This window comes from Heloderma suspectum, chromosome 16 (genome assembly GCF_057233095.1).
Source record: "Heloderma suspectum isolate Gila_16-S chromosome 16, 16-S_ref, whole genome shotgun sequence".
Classification (NCBI taxonomy): Eukaryota; Metazoa; Chordata; class Lepidosauria; order Squamata; family Helodermatidae; genus Heloderma; species Heloderma suspectum.
In genome coordinates, this window is record NC_139473.1 from 18,143,879 (window position 1) to 18,163,687 (window position 19,809).

The following is a 19,809-nucleotide window of genomic DNA, read 5'->3' on the forward strand; positions in this document are numbered from 1 at the left end:
GGGGAGGGCAAAGCTGAACTGCACCCCTCCTTTTTCTTACACTCCGCTCTAACCCCCAAGATGTTCCATAATTTGGCCTCCGGCCAGCCCCAGTTCATTTTGGACCGCTCCCTACTGCTCAGCAATAGTGGTAGCTGCCTGCTAATGGGTTGGTGAAATAGGATGTCTCACCTCAGCAACATTACAAACCTCTTTCTATATTCCTGAGCAGAAACACACACACACACCCTTACCTTTCAGCAACCCATTAGAAACACACACACACACACACACACACCTACCTTTCAGCAACCCATTAGAAACCCCTTTCAATGTTGCCTTAGGCCCAACTCCACATTATAGGGAGACTTGCTTCAGTGGCCAAAATCTGAGTATTAGAGCAATCAATACCTTTGTTCTTCCTGCCTTTGTACCGCAGTGCACTGACTGCTAGTCCATTTCCAGGCCCAGTTTAAAGTTCTGATATTCACTTTTAAACCCCTAAATGGCTTGGGACCAGGTTATCCCTGAAGGATCATCTGTTCTCATATATACCTGCCTGGACCCGAAGATCATCCTCTGAGGCTAGGTGCCAAATGAGGTGAGACCGGGGGGGGGGGGACACCTACACCCGGCTTTTACTCCAGGGCGGGTGCGAGTCGAGGTCCCTCAGCACAGATGATACACTCACCATTTCTGTGGTTCCTGCCTGAAAAACGCGGCTTTCCAAGCTGGCATTTTGCTGCGAGCTTTTCGGTCGCTGCAGGTTCACCGTGGCGGGTTGCACTGCCTAACCCTTCCTCGGGGTGACATCGTGGGTTGCGGTGGGCGTGGGGTGCGTGGTGAGAAACTGTGTGACACCTTTTTCCTCCTCCCCACTCCTCCCTCTTCCTTCGCAGCTGTGCAGCTCTGTTGGTCCAGCATGGCTGCTTTTAATTTGGGCAGCAAAAAACCAAGCCAAAGTTGGAAGGGGTGGGTGGGTGGACTTCCTTCACTGTGCCCCTAATTTCAATGTGTTTTGCCCCTTCTTCCTCAGTAATCTTCTCTTTATCCCTCTTTCTAAAGTCCAAGGATTGACAGAGAGATACACACCCATCATGCTAAAGTCATCACTGTGGTTGCAAACCTGGGGTGGGCGGGGCAGGGCAGGAGAGATTTCCCATTGGTTCCAAAGCAGACTGGGAGTCTGTGTCACCGTCATGCATATATTTGTGAGATTCCCATTGTTTGCTGCTTGCTACCCACCGAGCGATTGGGAAGGGAATTCCTGCTCGCCATGGTCCAATGGCTTTTTGGCAAACCGTCCAATGGCTTTTTGGCGCACCGTTTCTCTGCAAGGAAACCACAGCGTCCGCAAAACACACGCTCGCAAAGACCCATCGTCCAGCAGAGGAGAAATTTCAACATTCGGCAAGCCTCCCATCGTGCCTTTGCATATGTAAAGCTGGAAATACTTTGGGGTGGGGGAAGGCACAGCGGAGTTTCTCGCAGAAGAACTGCGCAGTAACTCGCCCTGTATATCTTGCTGGTTGAGCTGCGCAGCTCCGACGACGTGAAGGACCAGTCTGCGACATGTAGACGGGCCCGGGGTGACTGCTGAGAGGGCCTTTTCAGTGGTGGCATCCCAGGTCGGGAACGCCATCTCCAGAAAGGCTCGCCTGGCATTTACGTTGTAATCTTTTTGGCGCCAGGTGAAGACCTTGTTATTTTTCCAGGCTTTTCAGTCCTTCGATCTTGTTTTAAATGCACTTTTAGATCTGTAACCAGCAGGCAGTTTTTACTCTGATTTTATTCTGTTTTGAAACTTGTAAAGCTTTTATATTATGTTTTCATTGTGTTGTATTTTAGGGTTTTAATTTTAATTTTTGCCAACACTATGGGCTGGTATGGAGAGGCAATAAATAAAAAAATAAAATAATGAATATTTCCCAGCATCCTCTTCTTTCTTTTTAAACCTTTAATTTTCATTCAAGGTTTTTCATCCACAAATCTGGCTTGGTCTTGGCAGTCAACCCATGATTTGCGGGTCTGTAGCTATCCCTAGCTGTGCTCTGGCCCTCCGAGAGGAGAGGGTTGAGCCTCGTACCGCCCGCAGGGCTAGGCTGGGGTATGCTCAGTAAGTATGTCGCATCCTGGCCTGGCGCTTGGTAAGAGGCTGACTCTTTCCCCGCCTCTGGGAGACTGCGGTTTTTCACTCGCCTCACAGCAGACTGGGATATGCTCAGAAACAGCTACAGTCTCTGCTGCTTTGTCTGACTGCCTCAATACGAGGCCAATTCCTTCCCTCAGGACTGTCGCAGGATTGTTCACTTGCCGCGCACTGTCTAGGAGGCACTTGGAAGCAGCCTGAATTTCCCTCGCTGTTTCTGGGAAACACCCTGCTTAGGATGACAAGACCAGAGATGTACAATAGCTGGACATTTTGCAGCCATGATGGGTGGGTAAATGGCTCTGTCTTGGGGGAATGGGGGCGTTGTTTCAGAAAGGCAGGGACACAGAAATTCTGCGAAAAACAGAAATGTATGCAATATTTACTTTCTTCTTTTACTGCTTTAAAAACATAAAATGTACCATTTATAATTTAGTTAGCACATAGAATTGTGCTAATTGGCATATTTACAAAATTTATGGAGCAATTTTATTTAAAAATTTTTCCAGGCTGCCTTTTAAGAGAATGACCTGCCTCAAAAGTATAGATGCACTAACAGCGTAATCATGTGCATGTTTAGACAGAAAAATGTCCTACAATTCCCAGCGTTTCCCAGCCAGCGGGCTGAGGAACTCTGGGAATCGTGGGACATTTTTCTATCTAGACATGCACAGGATCGCACCTTGAATTTTCTAAAAACAAATTTGTGAGTTTATCCTAAGCGCATATATCTTACGGCAGTATCTAGTCCTGCCGCTGGAATGACCTAGCAGGAAGGTCCTTCATGCCCTAGCACGAATGACTGCTAGCGCACCAAGAAAGTACCATGTGTTAGCGCAACTGGAAATGACCGTTTCCATAATGAGACGAGTCAGCAAAGGTCGCAGAAGGGAGCCCTGCTGACTGGCCCCATTCCGGAAGCAGTAGTTTCGGGGAGCTTCTTGACCTGAGCAAGCAAGCGCTACTTTCCCGTTGCACAGCAGCCATTCCTACGAGTGCAACATGTTTCGAGTTGTCCGGTTGCCAGCACTGAGAAGTCGGGAAAAATAAAAGGTTGAAAATAGAAACCACAATTTTTAAAGAAAACAACAGAATGTGTACTATTTAGACAGAAACAGGTTCATACAGTCACAATATTAATGACTCGCAGAGTATTTCGTTACCAAGTTAAACATTATAATACCACTGCAAATATTATCAGAGTTTGAAGCATCTTAGCCAGGAGGCTAAGACCAACATTGGAAGTGTGGGGGCGGCAGTCGAAGAGTTACAGTACTGGAAGTCTCCAAGGAATTCCAAAATTTCATGGAACACAGTTTGAAAACTACAACTTCCTCCCCACGGCCCTGGATGTGGCCAAATGCCAAGCGAACAGGAAGAGAAATTCAGTACATGGTCTGTGCAAGGTCTATCGCTTCCAATTGAAACTGACTGGTGCATGTTTTGATGTTTGGGGAACATCTCGTCACAGCATACAGGCAATTTACTTTCCTGTCTCTGTTAGAGAGATAAACTATACCGGCCTCCCCCATCTGGTCCCTTCTAAATATGTCGGTTTACAATGCCCATCATGCACAGCCAGCATGGTTGACAAAGGCTGAACTAAGCAATGGGGAAGCAGAGAGGGCCTCTGGGCGTGGGGAAAGGTTGGGTGAGAGGGTTTTCCAATTTCATGCCCCGGCTGGAAAGCGGGTTGTATTAGGGTAGCCCCCTCCCCAAACTCCTGAAAGCTAGGAGGGGCAACTGTGTCACATTGCCACAGCTTTTCGACCCCTCCCCAGCATGAGAACGCACCCTGCAGTGGTCATCACAGCTGTGGGGAGACCTCCTCCAGGACTCTGGCAGCTAGAGGAAGTGGTGCATGCAGCCATTGGTGCCGCACCACCGTTGCCTCTGAGCTGGAACCAGCACCCCCAGGAGGCCACCCCGGCCCCCTCTCCCAATTTCACAGGGCGCAGAGGGGCAAGCAAGAAAGTCCCACAGTCCTCATTCCAATTCAAGAAAGGTGGCCAGGAGAGGAGAACAGGGGCTAAGCCAGGGGTATGGAACCTCAGGCCTGTGAGCCAAATCGGCCCTGCCCGGGGTCCCAAAATGGCTCCCGAGAGTTCCCGAAATGGCCACACCCCTGACCCCATCCCCTGATTGTCTGTCATTTGGTGGTTTCACGTCTTGCGTGCAACAAGGCTGGCTGGGGAATGCTGGGAGTTGTAGGACTTTTTCCGTCTAAACATGCATAGGATTGTAGGACTTTTTCTGTCTAAACATGCATAGGATTGTAAGACTTTTTTCTGTCTAAACATGCATAGGGTTGTAAGACTTTCTTCTGTCTAAACATGCATAGGATGGCACCCTTAAGCTAAAACATGCTGGTATTTTTGACCCTGCCTTTTTGCCTTTGACCCCTGAAGTGTGGCTCCCAAGAGCTTCCCTGAACCTGAATCCAGCCATCAAGCCGAAGACGGTTCAACACCCTGTGTCAGGGCATGCAGGATATGAGTCAGTGAGGTGTACTGCTTAGAATGCTGGACCAGGGAAACCCAGATTTCAGTCCCCCCACACACATGAAGCTCCCTGGATGAGCTTAGGTTAGTCACTATCTCTCAGACTACCCTGCCTCACAGGGTTGTTGTGCACATAAAACAGCAGAATCAGAAATATGTATGCTACTCTGAGTAAGGTGGGATATAAATAAATAGGGATCAGGGAACCTCGCATGCCTGAGGCTGGGCGGGACTATGGACTGAAGAATGGATCTCCTGACATTTCTTCATCTTCTAGAAGCAGCCCTCAGAGAAGGGATGCCCAGCAGTGTGATTCCTGTAGAAACACAAGGCAGCTCTTGCAACTCTTACACACTCTCAGTGGTGTGGTGGTAACTTCTGAAGTGCAGGAGATTGTCCTGACAGTCCCCATAGCCACACCCCCCCAAGAGACTCCATAGCCATGCCCCCCCAAGAGACTCCATAGCCACGCCCCCCAAAGAGACTCCATAGCCACGCCCCCCAAAGAGACTCCATAGCCACGCCCCCAAAGAGACTCCATAGCCATGCCCCCAAAGAGACTCCATAGCCACGCCCCCCAAAGAGACTCCATAGCTACGCCCCCCAAAGAGACTCCATAGCCACGCCCCCCCAAAGAGATTCCATAGCCACACCCCTAGGACACACGGACACACACACACACACACACACACACACGCTTTTCTATTTTGTATATTCAGAGCAGCTAAAACTCTAGTTAAAAACTCCATCATAAAACAGACATCCCAAACAAATAAACCACTAATATAATCTCGGAATTACATTTACAGGGGCATGACTGCAATCTATCATGCAACAGCATGCATAACTATCTGGTAGTCAGCTCCATCGAACCCAGTGCTCGCTTCTGACTGCAAAGTGTAGTGGCTACAGTGTTGGACCAGGAGTCGGGAGATCCGGGTTCTAGTCCCCACTTGGCCACAGAAGCTCACTGGGTGACTTTGAGCCAGTCACAGACTCTCAGGCCAACCTACCTCTCAGGGTTGTTGTTGTGAGGATAAAATGGAGGGGCTTATGAACGCTGCATTGAGTTCTTTAAGGAGGAAAAAAGGCGGAATATAAATGTAATAAATACATAAATTTGTAAAACACATTGAGCTTTCAAAAAAAATCTCAACCAGCTGAAATGCAACCTTGGTTTGCATTTCTGAATAAAAGCTAATCTGGCAAAGGAGTGTTACCATGGCTAGTGCGAAGTAGGAACCCCATCCAAGAAAAGGAAAGACATATCCAGCCACTGCTGGATTATTTTGCTCATTCTCTCTCCCTCTGTACTAAACTGCCAGAAACAATAGTAAAACTTGAAAGCCTCGTTATCACCTCATTCATTTGGCAGAGCAAGGAGAATCCCAGGCAGAGTCAAATCTTTACTCCTGCTCTGAAAAAATTCCCAGACCGGCACTTCCCTTGCATTCCCCCTCCATTATACCACTGCCGGCGGTGGGGGGTGGGGAGTATGTGTCTTTACCATTAGTGTGACCGCATCATTCAATCGCTCCTGATGGGAGAGATGCAGTACAATTTCCTGCCTTCAGAGAAGAGAAGCCCAGCAAGGTGAGTCACACAGAAACACAAAGCGGCTGGTTCCTCTGAGAGCAGGTAACGCTTACACACTCTAGAATGGGGCAGATAAGCCCTTGCCGGGTTGCAACTGCCATCAAGCCTGGCCATTGGCCATGCTGGCTGCGGATGATGGGAGTTGCAGTGCAAAGTATCTGGAAAATGCTAGGTTACCTACCTCTACACTAGAAGGAGTTTTGCCTGTCCCATGAATGTAAGAAAGGCCCTGCTGGATCAGACCAAGGGTCCATCCCGTCCAGCATTCCGTTCGCAGTCCAAATCGCCGCAGGCGCCTCAATGGACTTCCAAATTAGGAGACACCCCCACAATAATGACTCATCAGAAGTACCAGGGTGGGCTTCTTGGACAGTTAATTTTTGAGTCTTACCTGCACACATTCACACCACTAAAAAAAAGAGGCCTTTCAGAACAGAATGTGTCTCCACTTTGACATGGTCTCGGGTTGGGGTGGGGGCAGGCGGGGAGCATTTCACAGCTACCAGATATTTGGGCAGGATGGTTGTGTAGGAAAGCTATAAGCCCTCAGGCCAGAAGACAGAAGCCACTGAATCGGACAGAAAGCATTAGTTAGCAACGCGGAAAGAGGCAGGGAAGATTTGGAAACCTTCCTTCCTCTTTTGCACTGAACCGTTCCACTCCCCAAACCCAAGCACGGGTGGGGGAAAGTCTTTGCAACCTGCCCCCGCCCAACCCAGCAGCGTGGTTAGTCCTATTAAGTGCTGGATAAACCAGTTTTCAAAGACACTGGGGACCAGGTGGAAAACTCATGATTAGGCCTGCCGGATCATCAATTTAAAAAGCACACGCACAAACAACCCCAGGATCGCTGCAAAGCTGCAGCATGGAAAAACGAAGGGCATCCGTGACGTTCCAAGAGGCTTTGATATTCTGGAATAAGGGAAGAGCGTCGAAAATAATAGCGCTGAAAATGATCCAGGGAACGAAGCATTAGCCGTCCATCTCGACACACGCGCACACAAAAGGAGCGAATGGAATTGTCTCCAGGGGGGTGCAGTCTAGCAGGCAGAAAGAATGGGGGGTGGGGATAAAACCTGATGCTGGAGAAGATAATTTTCCCAGATCGCCAGCTGGGGGAAACGTACGAAACAGCAGATTGAGCAAAGGGGGCCTTCTCACCCCCACCCCACCCCACCCCTGAGTTTGCGGTCCAAAGGTTGCAAGAAAGGTGACAGGCTCAATACGGTGCCCTTTCGCTTATGGAAGGGACACAAAACCGCAGATCCAGGGTCCCAATCCCAATCTGGGTTTCCCCAAAAGGCCCCCCCCCACACACACACACACACAGTTCCCCTACGGCCACCCACAGTTTCCTGGCTTTTGTGCAGTTTTTCCCTGTTCGGAAAGGTTGAAATGCCTCTCCAAAAGCTTAGTCACTGGCAGTTAGAGCTCTAAGCTAAAATATGCTGGTATTTTTTGGTATTTCAGCCCTGGCCAGGCTCCTTTCGCCTGCAGCCCTGCCCACTTTTGCCTTCAGCCCCGCCCACCTCTGGAATGTGGCCCCCAGAGAGCTTCTCTTCGGCCCTCAGCCTGAAAGAGGTTCTGCTCCCTGGCTTACTGAACTCACCTATTCTAAAAACACAAAGAGGCTTGTGACACCTTAAAGTAGGAGTGGGCAACCTGTGGCCCTCCAGATGTTTTGGCTTACAATTCCCATCAGCCATAGCCAGCATAGCCAATGGTCAGGGGAGTTGTAGGCCAAAACATCTGGAGGGCAACAAGCTGCCCACCCCTGCCTTGAAACTAACAGATTTAGATTGTAGTCCTCTATTCACTTACCTAGGAGTAAGTTGCATTGAACTCAATGGGACGACTTCTGAACAAACATGGAGTGCGCTGTTATTATGGCTTACATTTTTGCAGACTAGAGGCCCCGTTACTGACATGAAGAGTTATACCCAGTCAGTAGATAGGCAGACAGAGAAGGTGGATGAAGGGAAAATAATTATGAACTAGAGTTTAATTCTTATTGGTCATATTATTATCCTGACCTTTCGCCAACGAATTCAAGGTGGCAATAATGGTCTTTCTGTTTATCCTCATGATAGGTAGGTTAAGCTGAAAGACAGTCACGGGCTCAAGGCCACCCAGGAATCTGGCCGAGTGGGGATTCAAACCCAGGTCTGCCCAGTCTAAATCCAGCACTCTTAAGGTTGCAATCCTATGCATGTTTAGACAGAGAAAAGGCCCACAACTCCCAGGATTCACCAGCCAGCTATGCTCTTAATAATAAGTTTGATTCTATCTGCGTGGGACTCAACTGAGACAAAGGTTCTCTCTCCCATTACAGGTGTGAAACCCGCATAGTATAAATCTAGAAAGATTGTGTGTTCGCCAGTCACGGTTCTTGTGGATGTTCAGTTCACCATGCTCATCTTTTTGCATTTGAGATTTATATGGAAAGGCCATAGGTTGTACTTCTTGTTATTTCATGACCTTTTGGCTCCACAGTCTGCCTATGTATTTATTAACAATATTTTTAGACTGCCTTTCAAGGCAAAAGCCCTCTGAAGGCAGTTTACAAATAAAAATGACAAAACAATAAAAATATAAAATACAGTTGACTAAAACACTCCATTCCGATACAAACTAAAAATATATCCGACAGTTAAAACTGCAACACATCAAACGGGGGCCAGCACCATTATTCAACATGCAGATCTTTAAGGCCCATATGAAAACAGTCACAGAGGGAGCCAGGTGCACCTCCTGCAGAAAAGCACTCCCCAAAAAAGGCCCTGTCTTTTGTACTCACTAATCTGATGGACCTTAGTGGCAGCAGGCTTTGGAGTGGGACAGATTCATACAGCTGCAAGCGGTCCTTCAAGTAACCAGTCCCAAGCTGCTTAAGGCTTTAAAGGTGACCACCGATACTTTAGGTTGGGTCCAGAAATGCACTGGCAACCAGCACAGCTGGTCCAGAATCGGTGTTATCTGCTCTAATCGCTTAACCCCCAGAAGCAACCGGCTGAAGATTTGCACCGTCTCTAAAGGCAGCCCAGGCACAGTGCATTACAGTAGTCTAAACTGGATGCATAGTAAGAAGCAGAGACATCACCTTGCAGACAAAGGCCCGCATAATCAAAGCTATGGTTTTCCCAGTAGCAACGTACGGCTGTGAGAGCTGGACTATAAGGAAGGCTGAGCGCCAAAGAATCGATGCTTTCAAACTGTGGTGCTGGAGAAGACTCTTACGAGTCCCCTCGACTGCAAGGAGGTCAAACCAGTCAATCCTAAAGGAAATCAACCCCGACTGCTCATTGGAAGGACAGATACTGAAGCTGAAGCTCAAATATTTTGGCCACCTAATGCAAAGAGAAAACTCCCTGGAAAAGACCCTGGTGCTGGGAAAGACTGAAGGCAAAAGGAGAAGGGGATGGCAGAGGATGAGATGGCTAGATAGCATCACCGATGCAATGAATATGGACTTGAGCACGCTCCGGGAGAGAGCACAGGATAGGAAGGCCTGGCGTGCTATGGTCCACGGGGTCACGAAGAGTCGGACACAACCGAACGACTGAACAACAATCTGGATATAGGGAGGGCAGAAGCAGCTGTAGCAAGGCTCTCTAGAGAGGGACGCAGCTGGCGAATTAGCTGAAATTGATAATAGGCACAGATCAGCACTTTCCCTTGTCTTATCTGGATTAAACTTCAGTTTGTTTGCCTTCATCTATTTTTCTCTCTGTACCTTTGCATATAGGATAAGACTTTTGCAACTGATGCAGGGGCTTCTAGTTCATGAAAGATGGTGCATTATTCGTCTTTATGTCCTGCCTCTAGACTCAGTCTTGCATCGGCTGGTACTGACACATATGTCTACCCGTATTGGACTGCTCTATAGGGTAGCCCCTTAATAATGTTCCCCAGGGGGGTGGGGAGTTCTAGGTTAGGGTACTGTCTGCTCTGGCTGGTGTGGAAATGGGAAAGCAAAAGAAAGCTACCCAATATTTGCCGGGGTATTTATTTCCCATGCGGTTGGTTATGCGCCGCTGTGGCAACAGGACAAGGATCAAACAGTTCAAAAAGACAGGGAGGGGAGAAAAAACTTCAAGATGAAACATCTGCCCAGCAAGTGCCATTCTGGAGTCCCCTGCCCCCCTCCCCAAAAAGCTAGTGTGGTGTAATGGTTAGAGCATCAGTCTGTGACTTGGGAGATCTGCATTCTAATCTCCACTTGGGCCATGAAACTGACTGGGTGACTTTGGCCCAGTCACTGACTCCGAGACTAACCTACCTCACAGGGCTGTTGTGAGGACAAAAATGGAGAGGAGGACTACGTAGGCTGCCTTGGGTTCCTTGCAAGAGGAAAAAAAGGCGAGGTATAAATGCAGTAATAAAAAATAAAGAAATAAAAGGGAAAAAACTGAACATACATTTTGGGGGGGTATTCTCGGTATAGGCTATAGAGCAGCCTTCCCCAACCTGGAACCCTCCACGTATGTTGGACTACAAGCCCCAGCATCCCCAGCTAGCAGGGCTGGCTGGGTATGCTGGGAGTTGTAGTCCAACACACCCTGCGGGCGCCTGGATGAAGAAGGCTGACACAGAAGGAAGATTAGCCAAGATCAGCGATCAGCTGGACTTAATTAGTGCCTGGGCCTTAACGACAGTTTATTACATTGGTTTCTCAGCCCCCCCTCTCCAAGAGCTCATTAGAACCCTGTGAGGTAGGCTTGTTTAAGAGACAGAGGATTGCCTAAAGGCGGTTGCAGTGTTAGCCTGTTACAGCAAACACAGACACAGGGCAGCTTAAAGACTAGCAGATTTATTGTGACAAAAGATGTGCATGATTGCATGGCCTCGAGCTTGCCTCATTCATCGGACCAAATGGGCAACTTTGCCCATGACAGCTTATGCCACGATAAATACGGATGCTGCTGGACCCAGCATTTGTGCTGCAACCACCCTGCCTCAAACATGAAATTGTACCTGTGTGTGTCCAGATGCGACCAGCTTCTTCCATTTGTAACCCGCCGGTGTTTTCTTCTCTCTTTTTTTCTTACTCCCCCCGCCCCCCCCCACTCCTTTTCCAGGAAAAGACTGAATAGGTGTGCCATGTCTCTTCAGTGGTAGTGCTAGGAGTCGAGTGCTGGACTGGGAGATCCGGGTTCTAGTCCCCACTCAGCCATGGAAGCTCACTGGGTGACTTGGGGCCAGTCACAGACGCTCAGCCCAACCCACCTCACAGGGTTGTTGTTGTGAGGATAAAATGGGGGAGGATCATGTAAGCCGCCTTGGGCTCCTTGCAAGAGGAAAAAGGGTGGGATATAATTGCAATAAATAGATAAATAGGGACTGTTGTTGGGAAATAGGCAGGATTGGAGGATGTTTTACTTCTGGGACCTACCAACCTTGGTACAGAACCTGACCTCTTGTGAGTGGATCAGATTTGCAGCAAAATACACTCCCGCCCCTCGAAGAAAACACACAACCTGCGTGGTGCAGTGGTGAGAGTGCTGGACCGGGAGCCGGGAGAGCCGGGTTCTAGTCCCCACTCGGCCATGGAAGCTCCCTGGGTGACTCTGGGCCGGTCACAGGCTCTCGGCCCGACCCACCCCACAGGGCTGCTGTTGTGAGGATAAAATGGGGGGGAGGGGGGGGATTGTGCGTGCCGCCTCGGGTTCCTTCCAAGAGGGGAAGAGACGGGATGGAAACGCAATAAATAAATAAAACAAATATCCGCGAAACTCTCTAGGAGAGAGTTTTCCTTTATGGCCGGGGAGGGTATTTGGAGGTGAGTTTCGGAACATCCCGCCCTGTGCTGCTCCGCAACAGCCCAGGGCTGGAAGGGCGGCCCCCCCCAGACGCGCAAAGCATCCCTGCCGCGCCCCTGCACTGGGCCCGGGGTTAGAGAGGGGAGGGCGCGCGGGCGGAGCTGCCCTTGCGCCCCTCGCTTCAGGAAACGGGGCGCCGCCCGCGGGAGCCCCGCTCCTCCACGGCGGGGCAGCCCCTCAAACGCCGGGGGGCTGCGCGCGCGGCCCCTTCCTCAGCCCGAATCCGAGCCCCGCGCGGCCAAAGGGAGAAAAGGGGGAAAGCCCTGCCCGCGGAGGGAGGGGGACGCGCTCTGTGCGCGCTCAGAGGCCCGCTCGCCCCCCTCCTCGCGCGCGTCCCCAGCGCCCAGCCCTCTGGCGCGACGGCGCGCAGCCGGACCCGTCCCAGGACGCCGCTCAGCCCCTCGCGCGGGGCCGCCTGGGCGGGCGGCTGCTGCGCGCAGCCCGGCTCGCGATCTCGCCCGGGGGGGGGGGCGCCGAGAGCCTCACCTGCCCTCGCCGAGGGTCCGCTCGGGAAAGCTGCCCGCGCCGTCCAGGCAGCCGCAGCGCCGCTCCTCCTGGCCGGCTGCCTCGCCGGCGATGCTGCGGCGCACCTGGGAAGCGCCGCCCGCCCCGCCCCGCGCCCGCCCCCGCCCCCGCCGCCGCCAGCCGCTTTCCGACGTGCTTTTCGCAGAGACACGACCGCGCGCCCCCCGGGCAGCCGCCAATCCGCGCCCCCGTCGCGGGAGCCCGGGCGCCGCTCGCCCTCCTCCCGGGACCGCGGCTGCGGCGGGCGGCGCGATTGGCAGACGGCTCCTCCGGGCCTCATTGGGCGCTCTAAGCGGGCCGCCAGCCGCTCGGCTCGCCATTGGCCGCCCGGGGGGAGGAGGGCCGCCGCCGCCGCCGAAGGCGCCCCCGGGGGTGTTGCGTGCGCCGGGTCCGCGGGGAGAAGCTCGGCGCCTGCGTGTCTGACGCGGGTGCGAGAACGGGCTGTGCCGTGCGCGTCCGCTCTCTCCCTCGTGGTCTGACGTGGGATCAGGCAGCTTCCCCCTGTAATCTGCCCGTCACTCGAAAGCATGAGGACTGGAACCTTGCTTTGTTTTTAAGGGAAGGGTTGTCACAGCCTGCACGCATAAATCTCCCTCTCCTGCCCTCTTGGTCTGAGTCTGACTTGTGGTGTAAGGCAGCTCCCTGCCTCAAACCTGCCTCAAACCTGCCCATTATTCAAAAGCATGAGGACTGGAGCCTTACTTTATTTTTAGGGGAAGGGCGGTAGCAGACTGTATATACACATTCTCTCTCTCCCTCGTGGTCTGACGTGGGATCAGGCAGCTTCCCCCTGTAATCTGCCCGTCACTCGAAAGCATGAGGACTGGAACCTTGCTTTGTTTTTAAGGGAAGGGTTGTCACAGCCTGCACACATAAATCTCCCTCTCCTGCCCTCATGGTCTGAGTCTGGCTTGTGGTATAAGGCAGCTCCCTACCTCCCTGCTCAAACCTGCCCATTATTCAAAAGCATGAGGACTGGAGCCTTACTTTATTTTTAGGGGAAGGGCGGTAGCAGACTGTATACATACATTCTCTCCCTCCCTCGTGGTCTGATTTGGTATAAGGCAGCTCCCTACCTCCCTGCTTAAATCTGCCCATTATTCAAAAGCATGAGGACTGGAGCCTTACTTTATTTTTAGGGGAAGGGCGGTAGCAGACTGTATACATACATTCTCTCCCTCCCTCGTGGTCTGATTTGGTATAAGGCAGCTCCCTACCTCCCTACTTAAATCTGCCCATTATTCAAAAGCATGAGGACTGGAGCCTTACTTTATTTTTAGGGGAAGGGCGGTAGCAGACTGTATACATACATTTCTCCCCCTCATGGTCTGATTTAGTATAAGGCAGCTTCCTACCTTCCTACTGAAATCTGCCCATTGTTCAAAACCATGAGGACTGGGACCTTACTTTGTTTTTAGGGGAAGGGCTGTAACAGCCTGTACGCATAATTCTCTCCTGCCCTCATGGTCTGACTTGGTATGAGGCGGCTTCCTACCTTCCTCTTTAAATCTGCCCATTATTCAAAACCATGAGAAATAGAACCTTACTTTATTTTTAGGAAAACATCCTAGTTCCGTAGATGTAGAGCAAAGACTTGGCATGCAAAAGGTCCCAGGTTCAATATCCCTGGTGTCTCCAGGTAGGGTTGGGAAAGACTCCAATTTGAAACTCTGGAGAGCTGCTGCCAGTCACTGGTGCAGCTAAGTAATTTTAGGGCTTGTCCACACAGAGAGCTTCTCCACATGAGGCTAAAATCTCATACCCGGCCTTACCGGGGCTTCTGCTTCCAGATTCCTTGCGGGATGAAGATCACCTCCTTTATACGTGTTTTTTTTCCGGGCAAGTTCTATATGTTTCAGTATACAGCCACTAGATGGCACTGTGGTATAGCTGCAATATAATGGGATTTGGGAAATTCACTGGAAATTTATCACGCTTCAAAGTGTGGTAAAATCTCTTATCAGATTTTCCCCATTGATGGCCGGAAAGCACGGGAGGGGCCCTGGAGGTTGACAACGTCATGAAAAGGACTCGCAAAAAATCATGAGTAACCAATCACAAGCGCACAATAAAAGTGTCGTGTAGAAATGCCCAGAGGCTTTTTATTAGGGGTGAGTGGATCACTTACCTGGTTCAGGTCTGGGGCATCTGCTGTGGGGGAGGGGCGATCTGTCCCTCCCCCCGGGAATCCTTCCTGGCTGGCTCCGCTCCGCAGCAAAGCCGCGGAGCCGCCAACCAGGGCCAGCCACAGCCAGACTTCCAACCACTGCTGCTGTGCTGCGGACGCAAATGCCGGCCACCATGCCAGCCGCCATTTGCGTCCGTGCCTTAGGCCGTGATAGGCTACGTAAGTATTTATGTAGCCTATCACGGCCTAAGGCACGGACACAAATGGCGGCCGCAGCAGCCCCAGCAGCCAGAAGATGACCCGGAGCTGCTGCCGCCGCCGCATCCACTGCTGCTGCCACCAGGTGGGTCCGTTCCGGGGGGGGATTTCGGGGGGTGGCAGCAGGGGTGGTCCGTTCTGCCACGGACTCCAGGGGGCTGGATTCTATGGCAGAATTCTCCAACATCCCTACTTTTTATCCCGCAACTTTGCCAGGGCGTCTGCTTCCGGATTCTTTGCGGGATTAAGATCGGTCCTTTACATGCACTTCCCCCATTCCCCCCCAGGGATCTGTAAGTTCTATATGTTTCATTATACAGCCACTAGATGGTGCTGTGGTATAGCTGCTGTGATATCACAACTTCCTCTTTTCATGGAGAAATTCAACTGGTGATATTTAAATAGTTCATTATCCCTGATCTTTAAAAAAAAAACAGGATAAAGGTCAGAAAGCAAGGGAGAGGCTCTGGAGGTTGACAACGTCACGGAAAGGACTCACAAACTTCTGTGAGCAACCAATTTCAATCACACGATAAAAGCCTCATGTAGAGAAGCCCTTAAGCTCTGGACTTACTGGTCTTAATGCCCCCCCCTTCAGACGGCCATGTTATTACTTCAGTTGCAAAGCATACAACTAACATTTCTCTTCTCACCACCCCCAACCACCATTGCATGCTTTACAACTGCTTCTACATACCTGATACGTTATGGCAATAAAATAAAATTTAAAAACGGTGCGCCAGCCCTGATGAAAAAGAAGCACTCTGAACATGTGCAGTTTTGCATTTTAAACTCAAATCATAGCACCGTCTTGCCTACAGGAATAAAATGTTTACTTCTGCTGCCCTGATACAAAACACATTGACTTGGGAATAAGCACCATTTTGATGTAGAAAAGGAGAATATATTTTTAAAGTAAACATAAACATGTTGTCGATCACAAGCTGAATATGGGCCAACAATGTGATGTAGCTGCAAAAAAGGCAAATGCTATTTTGGGCTGCATTAATAGAAGCATAGCTTCCAAATCCCGGGAAGTACTAGCCCCCCTCTACTCAGCACTGGTTAGGCCTCATCTGGAGTACTGTGTCCAGTTCTGGGCACCGCACTTGAAGAAGGATGCAGACAAACTGGAGAGGGTAAAGAGGAGGGCAACAAAGATGATCAGAGGACTGGAAACAAAGCCCTATGAAGAGGAACTGAAAGAACTGGGCATGTTTAGCCTTGAGAAGAGAAGACTGAGGGGAGATATGATAGCACTCTTCAAGTACTTGAAAGGTTGTCACAGAGAGGAAGGCCAGGATCTCTTCTCCATCATCCCAGAGTGCAGGACACGGAATCATGGGCTCAAGTGACAGGAAGCCAGATTCCGGGTGAACATCAGGAAAAACTTCCTGACTGTAAGAGCAATACGACAAGGGAACCAATTACCTGGGGAGGTGGTGGGCTCTCCCACACTGGAGGCGTTCAAGATGAGGCTGGACAGCCTACTGTCAGGGATGCTCTGCCTTGGATTCCTGCATTGAGCAGGGGGTTGGACTCGATGGCCTTGTAGGCCCCTTCCAACCCTACTATTCTATGATTCTATGATTCTATAATAAAATGAGCATCTGGAACCATGTTCGCGCCAAGTCAACTCAGCCGTCCCAAATTCTAAATATTTAAAAATAATATGAAAGGATGCTGTAGTGAGGAGCATCCACCTTGGTGTCCCCAGTATGCCCATGCCAGCTAGGGATGTACGAATCCCTTACCTCGTTCCGCGTGGGTCATTTGCGGTGGAGGGGAGGCGCTCCGTTCCTCCCCCCGAAATTCTCCCCAGCCGGCTCCGTGGCGACTCCGTGGAGCCGCCAGCTGAGGCCACCCGCAGGCAGACATCCGGCCGCTGGGCTGCGCAGGGACGCAAATGGCGGCCGCCATAGCCGCCGCCCTTTGTGTCCCTGTCTTTTGCATACATATATTTATGTAACCTATCATGGCCTCCGCAGTGACGCAAATGGCATCCCTGCATTAGCCGTGATAGGCTACGTAAATACTTACCTGCGGGGTGGCGGGGGGGGGGGTTGCTTCGTTACGCCACAGATTCCGGGGGGCCGAATTCACTGGAATTCATCCTCCCTGGGATCTATGGCGGAATTCTCTGACATCCCTAATGCCAGCCCAGCTGTTGACACAGAGCCTGTTTGCCGCTACCCCATCACCGGCTGCTCTTTGGATGGTTATTTGGGGGCCCTGCTTGATAAGGTTGTGAGAACAGATTGTTCAGAAAACCTCTCCCTAATGGACTGACTTGGTATCAGGAAACTTAGAATCATAGAATAGTAGGGTTGGAAGGGGCCTATAAGTCCCTCGAGTCCAACCCCCTGCTCAGTGCATCCAAGTCTGATCCAAGTCAGAGCATCCCTGACAGGTGGCTGTCCAGCCTCGTCTTCACTGCCTCCAGCGTGGGGGAGCCCACCGCCTCCCTAGGGAATGGGTTCCACTGTCACATTGCTCTAACAGGAGGTTTCTCCTAGGGATGGGCGGATTCCCTACCTGCTGGTCCATGGGGAATCCGCCCACACGGGGGAGGCAATCCGTTCCTCCCCCTGGAATCCTCTTCGGCTGGCTCAGCTCCACGGCGATTCCGTGGAGCCGCTAGCTAGTTCCGAAGCACCAGCGATACAGCTGCCATGCCGTTTCACTGGCTGAAGGGGACTGACACCATTTGCGACCGCAGTCAGTCCCCTTCAGCCAATGATACAGCATGCCGGCTGTATTGCTGGCAATCCAGAGCTGGAGGATCCAGCCAAAGAGGATTCCGCGGGGAGGCGGAGGTAAGTGTTCCGTTCCGCCACGGACTCCAGGGGGCCGGATTCTTTAGAATTGGAGTCAGTGGTGGAATTCTCCGCCATCCTTAGTTTCTCTTGATGTTCAGCTGGAATCTGGCTTCCTGGAACTTGTGTCCAGTCCTGCACCCAGGGATGATGGAGAATCATAGAATCATAGAATAGTAGGGCTGGAAGGGGCCTACAAGGCCATCGAGTCCAACCCCCTGCTCAGTGCAGGAATCCAAGTCAGAGCATCCCCGACAAATGGCTGTCCAGCCTCGTCTTAAAGGCCTCCAGTGTGGGAGAGCCCACCACCTCCCCAGGTAATTGGTTCCATTGTCGTATTGCTCTTACAGTCAGGAAGTTTTTCCTGATGTTCAGCCGGAATCTGGCTTCCTGTCACTTGAGCCCATTATTCCGTGTCCTGCACTCTGGGATGATCAAGAAGAGATCCTGGCCTTCTTCTCTGGGACAACCTTTCAAGGACTTGAAGAGTGCTATCATATCTCCCCTCAGTCTTCTCTTCTCAAGGCTAAACATGCCCAGTTCTTTCAGTTTCTCCTCATAGGGCTTTGTTTCCAGTCCCCCGATCATCTTTGTTGCCCTCCTCTGAACCCTCTCCAGTTTGTCTGCATCCTTCTTCAAGTGTGGTGCCCAGAACTGGACACAGTACTCCAGATGAGGCCTAACCAGTGCTGAGTAGAGGGGAACTAGTACTTCCCGGGATTTGGAAGCGATGCTTCTATGAATGCAGCCCAAAAGAGCATTGGCCTTTTTTGCAGCCACATCACATTGTTGGCTCATATTCAGCTTGTGATCTACAACAATTCCAAGATCCTTCTCGCTTGTAGTGTGGTTGAGCCACGTATCCCCCATCTTGTAACTGTGCATTTGGTTTCTTTTTCCTAGGTGCAGAACTTGGCATTTATCCCTATTCAATGTCATTCTGTTGTTTTCTGCCCAGTGCGCCAGTCTATCCAGATCACTTTGAATTTTGTTTCTGTCTTCCAAAGTATTAGCTATCCCGCCCAATTTTGTGTCATCTGCAAATTTGATCAGCATTCCCTGCACCTCCTCCTCCAAGTCATTAATAAAAACATTGAAGAGCACTGGGCCCAGGACTGAGCCCCGCGGTACCCCACTCGTTACCTCTCCCCAGCTTGAGAAGGTCCCATTGAGAAGCACTCTTTGAGTCCGATTCTGTAGCCAACTGTGGATCCACCGGATCGTTGCTTCATCTAGCCCACTTTGAGCTAGTTTGCTCATCAGGAGATCATGGGGCACTTTGTCGAAAGCTTTGCTGAAGTCGAGGTATATGATGTCTACAGCATTCCCACGGTCTACAAGGGAGGTTACTTGATCAAAAAATGAGATCAGATTTGTCTGGCAGGACTTGTTTTTGACAAATCCATGTTGGCTTCGAGTAATCACGGCATTGTTGTCAAGGTGCTTCCAGATGGATTGCTTTATCATCTGCTCCAGAATTTTCCCAGGGATTGATGTCAGACTGACTGGTCTGTAGCTCCCAGGTTCCTCCTTTTTACCCTTTTTGAAGATAGGGACAACATTAGCCCTCCTCCAGACATCTGGCACTTCCCCCGTCCTCCATCTGAGAGCTCTTCTGCCAGTTCCTTTATTACTCTAGGATGCAGTTCATCTGGCCCTGCAGATTTGAACTCATTCCAAGTAATTAGGTGTTCCTGGACCATATGCCTGTCGATCTCAAGCTGCAATCCTGCCCCTTCAGCCTGCACTTTGCCTTTGCCAGGGGGGTCATAGACCCTCTTTTGGGAGAAGACTGAGCCAAAGTAGGAATTGAGCACCTCTGCCTTTTCTTTGTCATCTGTTATTGTTTTGCTATCCTTATTTAATAGCTGAACCACCATTTCTTTCCTCTGCCTTTTACTATGCACGTAGCTGAAGAAAGCCTTTTTGTTGTTTTTAGCATCCCTCGCTAACCTCAGCTCATTCTCAGCTTTAGCCTTCCTGACGCCATCCCTGCAATTCTGTGCTATCTGCCTGTACTCGTCCTTTGTTACTTGGC

The 19,809-nt window shown here is 50.8% G+C and overlaps 1 protein-coding gene across 1 annotated transcript in view; it reads right to left on the reverse strand.

The window, feature by feature from the left end:
* Positions 1 to 12,820, reverse strand: part of CAMKK1 (calcium/calmodulin dependent protein kinase kinase 1) — a 152,560-nt gene extending 139,740 nt beyond the window's left edge. The window contains exon 1 of the mRNA XM_084822965.1: positions 12,531 to 12,820. The gene's annotated coding sequence lies outside the window, so the exon portion shown is untranslated. The remainder of the gene's footprint in view (positions 1 to 12,530) is intronic.
* Positions 12,821 to 19,809: the final 6,989 nt, after the last annotated feature.